At 50.4% G+C, this 6494-nt stretch overlaps 1 protein-coding gene across 1 annotated transcript in view; it reads right to left on the bottom strand.

The window, feature by feature from the left end:
* Positions 1-6236, bottom strand: part of IL13RA2 (interleukin 13 receptor subunit alpha 2) — a 21708-nt gene extending 15472 nt beyond the window's left edge. Inside the window, exon 1 of the mRNA XM_005419927.2 lies at positions 6208-6236. The gene's annotated coding sequence lies outside the window, so the exon portion shown is untranslated. The remainder of the gene's footprint in view (positions 1-6207) is intronic.
* Positions 6237-6494: the final 258 nt, after the last annotated feature.

Raw genomic sequence — 6494 nt, 5'->3', positions numbered from 1 at the left:
AAAGAGCATGAGAAATGGCATCAGGAGCTGAAAGAGTGCTTCTTGTTAGGAGGAAAAGCGTCCTCCAAGCACCTGCACGGGACTTAGGGTATCACTGTTAGATGAGAGGCTGGATGGATGTGCTGTCACTTCCCAGTTGCTGTCTGGGAATGTTTTGGAGCAGCAAGGGCAGGATCAGGCTCCTTTCCAGCTGCCAGGTGTCCTCTCCATTTCTCTATGTGCACAGACATGCAGAAATGTTGTGCTAACACTGTCACCTTGAGAGCCCTGTGAATTCTGGGGGTAAGAGGATTATGGGTGACTTGTCCCTTCACTGAAATTGCACACTGCTGAATTTTCCTTCTTACTTCCTGCAAAGGATGGGGGGAAAAGTCCCTTACTGCTGGTAAATGTATGGCCCTGCTTTCAGAGTTATGCAAGATTAGAATTCAGCATTCATGTATTCCTGTTGTGTAAGCTATTTAAAAAGAAAAGGTCACACTGGACACATTGTTTGAAACAAATAAGAAACATTGCCAGTAGAGTGAATGCCAGTTCCCAAATGCTAGAACTGGGTCAATTCCTGAGAAAATTGGATTGGAAAAAATGCACAGTTGGGATTTACAACAATAGAGCTCCACCACCCATCCAGCAGCACTGGAGCACCTGGGAAGGGGCAGAGGGTGCAGGTCTGTGCTGAGCAGAGCCTGCTGGTCCAGCTGCTCTGGCCATGTCCTGCCCCAAACAGCCCCTTTGTGAGCTGCAGGTGCTTTTCCCTTCCCCTCCCTGTGCCACTCTCTTTTCCCTTCCCCTCCCTGTGCCACTGTGCTGTCCCTGCTCCCCCTGCTCTGGCCCTGCCCTGGCAGTGCTGGTGCAGCCAGGCTGGTCCTGCAGGCTGAGGCTCATGGAGAGGATCCATGGCCATTCCAGCAGAGCTGGGGAGGTGCTGCCATGGCTGGGAGAGCCGTCAGTGGGCACAGCTCTGCCCAGGCCACGAGCTCAGCCCCTGGCTGGCTCCAGCCTCGGTGACAAACTGTGAGCAGTGTCCCAGCCCTGAGGGACAGGCAGGGACAATCCCTGCCTGGGCTGGACCAGAGCCTCAGGGCCCCAGGTCAGGGCAGGGACAGGCAGAGGATTTGAGTCTTATTAACTGTTATGTAAATGGGATAAAGCAGAAAAAAAATGTTAAAACAATATCCATCATAAGGTGATGACAAGATGATGGAAAAAGACGTAAATGAAAGCAGAGCAGCTCTGGCTCACCAGCAAGCCCTGCCAAAGCTCTGTGCAATGAGCTGAGCCTGGTGGCATCACTGCTGGCTGGGCTCAGCCCTTCCTGCCCCCTCTGTGCCACCTTTCCTGGGGGGCTCCTGGTGTCAGCAGCAAAGTCCCAGGGGCTGTGTCCCCTTTGATTGTCTGCCTGTCCTGCTGCAAGGATCTGGAAGTTGACTCGTTTGGTTTGCTCATGAATGAGTTTTTAGGATTTGTCAGCAGGGTGACTGACCCCTGGAGTCACTGTGTGCTCAGGAACACCTCAGCTTCCTCCTCTCCCAGAGCCTGGCCAGCTCCCAGGGCCCCACAGCTGCTCTGTGGGGGCAAGAGTGATAAAAACACTAAAGCTGAGGGAATGCAAGCTTGTAAAGGTGCCACCAGGCTGAAAAAGAGATTTCAAAGAGCCAAGAATGCTCTGAGCTGAGTTCTTGGACTATGACAGATATGCAGCTGCATGAAGGAATTAAAAAGCCCTTCTATGAAAATCTGCTTCTGTTTGAGGAAATAAAGGAACAGCAGCATCATTGCTGAAATACTTCATTGAAAATGGCAAAGCAGTTGGCAGAGGTCATTAATGGAGCTAAATATAAAAAATGGGCCAAATCCTTTTTGGTTGAAATATATTTGATATATTCGTCCCATTTGTGCTAAATTGGTTCTGTCAAGCAATCCATTGTAAACCTAGGTTAAAATATTGGGATGCCATAGCTCAAAATAAAAGCTTTCAACTTTGAAACCTCCATGTTTAGAAGCAGCTTCCTAATCACCAAAATAAAAAACCAGAAAGGCTCCAGCTATGAACAGACCATTTGGTATAAAAGAGCACGTTTCATTTGATCCAGAAGGATAGTTTTGAAATTGCCAGGGGCATGGAAAATGGATGATTTATAAAAGCCTCGTAACTGCCTCGTGTTTCAGGGAAATCAGTCTCTTTTACAGAACTTGCATTAAACAATCTCTTTCCAAGGTGCCAGATGAAGGACTCAGTAATTCCAGGCAGACCTGTGGCCTCCAGCACAGGGTTACGGATTGCACTGCAGAGGGGATGTCACCACAAGGGCAAGGGCTGGGAAAAGGAGCACGGGGCATTGGCTACACACTGAGTGTTGCAAGGAAAAAAATCCCTTCTTTACATTCATAAATTAAACACTAATGGCTGTTAGAGGATTTCAGGAAATGATGGAAGGAATCCAGGCTCTCTAGCAATGTCCAGTGTCAATATTTATTTTTCTGGTGAGCGGAGACATCAGTTTTCCATATTTCTTTGCTGATGGCTGCTGTCCTGGCTTAGGTGGCATCTTAGGAAGGACAGCAGCTGTTGGAATGTGCCTGTGTCATGTGAGCCAGCAAGGCTGGAGCTGGCTCCACTGAAATCTCTGCTTTCCGTAATCAGTGCTGCTCCCAGAAAGACCCATCCAGCCCGAAGTCAAACATCACACACTCCCTCTGCCTTTCAGATGAGTCTGTGGCAGCCTCTCCACTGCCTGTGAGGCAGCCCTTGCACAAATCCATCAGCAGTTTCCTGCAATTCCTGATGAAATGGTTTCTGTGTGCTGTGTCTGCTGCCTGGGGAGCACACCCTGACTGAAACATCCCCAACCTGCTGGCTCCTGTCCTCACTCTGAGTCAGCTCCTGCTCCTGGAGCAACTCCTTCCACAGCCTGCACGTACCCTTTGCCCACACAAGGACTTGCTCTGCCTCTGCTGCAGCTGGGCTTAGGTTTAGCCGTGAGAATAATCGAGTTCTTCTCATGGCACAGGGCCAGGCTGGATCAGGAACTCGGTGACTCTACCCTGGAGCAGCAGTGCACATAAAACTTCTGTAGGAAAGAGCTGCAAAGCAGCTGAGGAATTAGTGCTGACCCAACAGCAGTGCCTGGGAATCAGCCTGCAGGAAAAACAGGGCTCCAGGGGCTGGGGGTGTGCGGGACAGGCTGGGGAGATGCTGGAAGGGGAAGAGGAGCACAGCCTGGGATGCCAGGGACCAAATTCTGCCATTAAATGCACCAGGGCATTACAGAAACAACTGCAGACACAAAGCTGGCAGAGCAACAACTGCAACAGGCTGTGAATACATCCAGAAGGAGATGTAAAAGAAGGTAAAAATTCTCTCCAGAACAGAAAGGCTCTCCCACAGAAGGACTAGGGGGGACGAAGAGCCACTGTACCTATTTGTGCAGGCAGCTGCTCTTGGCTGCTCCCAGCACCACCAGCACTGGGTGCAGTGGGTCCTGCCTGGCTCTGCCAGGGATGTGGGGCTTACAGGGAAGGTCTGAGAAAGGGATTTCCCCTGTTGCTCCTGCTCCCTCCACCTGCAGACTCTGATCTCTGCTGCCCAGAGTCAGGGCCAGCTGCTGACCCCATGCAGAAGCCCAAGGCTGCTCCAGGACCACTCTCTGCTTTCAGGCCAGAGCAGGCAGAAAGAACATCTTGTATCCAACAGACTGAGCCCTGCTGGAGCAGAGAAAATGGAGACATCCAAAGACAAATGGTTCTCACCCACACCATCTCCCCTGGCTGTCCTGCAGGGTGGGCAGGAGCCTCCTGGGCACCAGGCTCTGACTGTGCAGGGCTCATTCAGAGTTAGACAACACCTCCTCTTGCTTCCTCCCACCAAATCCCCCAGCCTGCTGAGGGGGCAGGTGAGCACACCTGTTCCCTACCTGGCCCAGAGCCTGCCTTAGGAAAGACCAAAATCTCCCACCACATGGCTTTGAGCCTGACTTGAAGGCAGAGTTTATCTGGAAAGGCAAATATCCTAAATCTTGCTGCAATCCTGAACCCAGTCTGGAGTTACAGGAGCAGGCAGAGCAAGCCCCCAGGCTGGCTGGATGGTTTTCTGCCACTGAACACCTGAGTGCAGCCCAGAGCCTGCTGCCTTTCCATGAGAGCAGTTTTGTCTCCAGAGCGATGTGGGTGATGGCAGCCAGGGGTTCAATCCCTTCCCCAGAGCTGAATCCTGGGAGGGGCTGGCACCCCTCCCTGGGACCCTCCTGCTCAGCCTTTTTGCTGTGATGAGTGCCCAGGGGCCAGCCCAGCCTCCTTCCAGCACATCCTGCTGCCAGGTACTCACATCTCCACTGGCCACCTGCCCTCCCTTGTGCCAATTCTATCCCAGCAGCATTTGCCCCCAGAAGTAATTACCTTCGTGGGAAAAGTAATGAAAGTAATTATCCCCAGTGGTAAGCACTTCCAGTCTCATTTTCAGGTTGCTCCAGAATTAGATAGACATCCAAAAAAACAGGTTGAGAGTTGTTATTAAGGTAGAAATATTTCACATGAGGCGCTGTCCCAGTAAGTGTGACAGCAGGGCTGGCAGCAGGGCAGAGTGACAATGGGGGAGGCAAAGCAGGGATCCAGGCAGGCAGGGATCAGCTGCCTCTGATGGCTCTGCCACAGGCAGCAAAGGGAGCCGATGCTCTGCTCCTGCCATCCCAAAGGGAGAATAATCTCCTGGTTTCTTCTTCTCTGCCTTGTCTTTTAAAACTGATTTGTCCTCCACAAGCCTGTAAGCGCTTGGAATAAAGAATATAAATTTCCCTTTCCTCCTCCTTTAAATTCCATCCAAGCCTTGCACCAGAGAGTTTATGGAGGTGTTGGCAGAGGTGTTCTGGTGCAAGCCATGTGAAATGGGACCAACAAGTGAAAGAACAGATATTCTGGGTTTTATTCATGCAGTTGTTATTTGTGCAGCTGGACACCCTGACCTGGGAGCTGGCAATTCCCAATCTCTTCATTTTTGCTTCCTGCCTTTGTCTCCAGGGGTGCCATGGGTAGGGCAGGATCTGCCAGGGTGGAGCAGCCACCACAGTCACTGCTGGGGCCACGTGCAGGGAAAGGACATGCACAGGGACACCAGGACAGCCAGGCTGGCTGGGAGAATGGTCAGCCAGGGAGCCCTGGAGGCTCCTTGCAGCCAGAATCCAATCCTGCCTTTGCTGCTGAGGGCAGGGTCTGGGATCCTCCAGAGGGATGGGCGCAGGGTCAGTGCCTGAGCAGGGCAGCTGGCACACACAGGAGAAAGGGCAAGCTCCAGGTCAGCCTCACAGACTGGTCCTTGAGCCCTGAGCTGCAGCCCTGGGCATATAAAACCACATTTTCCCTGTGGGCAGGCGGTTTTCCTGGAGTCTGAGGGGGCAGCAGTGCTGGGCTGCCCTCCTGTGCCCTCCCTGGGGTGACCAGGGTCCAGCAATGCAAACAGCAGCCCGAGCCTTTATTGCTCACATCAACAGCTTCTGGTGCTGAAAGCTGCTTTGTGAAATGTTAGATGTGCAGTTTGGCCTGAGAGTGAACAAACTGAGGAGAAATTCTTGAAAAAAAGAAAAGAAAAGACAGTCCAAAAATGCTGAATGGATTTGCCCTTTTCAGAGGCAGATCTTTGACACCTCCCCCAGGAGAGAAGTGCTAGCCCAGAATAACTGCTTGGCCAGACAGCCCTTGCATGATATCAGCTGACAGCTCTTATCAGCAAGCCAGGGCTGGATTAGGACATGCCTAAAGGCTGTCAGTGATATGAAAAGCTGTTAAATCTTCTCATAAAAGAAAAAATATAGGAAGATACTTAAGGAATGATCACCAGAAGGATTTCAGAATGGCCAGAATGTGGCTTGAGAAGGATGAGACATTGGTGCAACAATGGTGTAAACATGAACATACACACACACAACTGTCTGAAATTCTGCAATTTAAACATCACCCTGCACTCTGAGCAGATACAACCAAAGTTATTTCAAGAACACAAACATCTGTGCCACTTAAAGAGGTGCTGGAAAACTCTTTCAAATTTGTACAGGAATTTTTTTTCAAATTTATATAGAAATTCTTTCAAATTTATACAGAAATTATGGTATACATAAATCCATATTCTGCACTACAACTGAACAGCTTTGGAGAGTTTCAAACATACACACACAGACACACAAAATAAAATCATAATATAAAGTAACTACAACTTACCATCACACTTCGGGATTTTCCTTTAAGCCAGGTAACGTGTTAGACAAAACACTTGTTAGCTCTTAAAAAAAAAAAAGAAAGCTGGAAGAGTGAAATGAAAAAAAAAAGTGCTGTGTACGTTCCTGTTTCTAGAGAGTGAGCTTTGATCAGCTGCATCTGACAGGGCAGCCTGGGAGTGCTCTGTGTGTAGGATGCACATGAAGAAATAGGGCAGGCAGGGAGAGCTGGCAGACGTCAGGCTCAGCATCCCCTCCCAGCTCACAGCTCCTGCACGTGGGGCTGGTGAC

The sequence above is a fragment of the Geospiza fortis genome, unplaced genomic scaffold (assembly GCF_000277835.1).
Source record: "Geospiza fortis unplaced genomic scaffold, GeoFor_1.0 scaffold157, whole genome shotgun sequence".
Classification (NCBI taxonomy): domain Eukaryota; kingdom Metazoa; phylum Chordata; class Aves; order Passeriformes; family Thraupidae; genus Geospiza; species Geospiza fortis.
This window is presented reverse-complemented; position numbering and strand designations above follow the sequence as displayed.